Raw genomic sequence first — 936 nt, forward strand, 5'->3', positions numbered from 1 at the left:
GGGGAACAACATATCAAAAGATGGCGGGACACTTTTTCGGAAAGTCTTGGCCACTTACGCCCTGGGCCGACTTTGGAGGGCGGGACATTTTAATCCTTGCTAGAACAAAATCCCATATTCTCCCGAGGTGTTCCCGGACGGCTTAGCTACCACCTAGCTTGGTCGCCGGATTTTGTTCCACCAAGGTTACGAAGCTGCAGCCCTCTGAAAACGGCTTAGAGCGCGAAAAGTCTTGGCCACTTACGCTCTGAGCCGACTTTGGAGAGCGGGACATTTTTATCCTTGCTGGAACAAAATTCCATATTTTCCCGAGGTGTTCCCGGACGGCTTGGCTACCATCCAGCGTGATCGCCGGATTTTGTTCCACCAAGGTTACGGAGCTGCAGCCCTCTGAAAACGGCTTAGAGCGCGAAAAGTCGTGGCCACTTACGCTCTGAGCCGACTTTGGAGAGCGGGACATTTTTATCCTTGCTGGAACAAAATTCCATATTTTCCCGAGGTGTTCCCGGGCGGCTTAGCTACCATCTAGCGTGGTCGCCGGATTTTGTTCACCCAGTCTGGACGTGGCTGGACGGACGTGGGTCAGTGTCAGTAGAGGGAAGTCAGGGAAGTCCTCTCAGGAGGTACTGGCGAAATCACCACAATGGACGCTCAACAGGTGCTGTTTGGAGCCATGAATGTCAATGAGCTGAAGGAAGAATTAAAGAAGCGGGGAGCGTCCAGGCAGGGAAAGAAGGGTGCTTTGCTCGATCGGTGAGTGATGCAGTGAGCCGAGCCTACCTGTGTGTGTGTGTGGGTGTGTTTGTTTACATTTCGAGTCTGCCAAGCACGGTGTGACGAGACCCTAATATCGCACTACTTCTCTCCATCCACAGTTTGATTTACTACCACCGCAACTCGGATTTTGTCAGAAACCCCCCGAATGCATTAGCTGAT

This window comes from Frankliniella occidentalis, unplaced genomic scaffold (genome assembly GCF_000697945.3).
Source record: "Frankliniella occidentalis isolate FOCC.00 unplaced genomic scaffold, Focc_3.1 Scaffold328, whole genome shotgun sequence".
Lineage (NCBI taxonomy): Eukaryota > Metazoa > Arthropoda > Insecta > Thysanoptera > Thripidae > Frankliniella > Frankliniella occidentalis.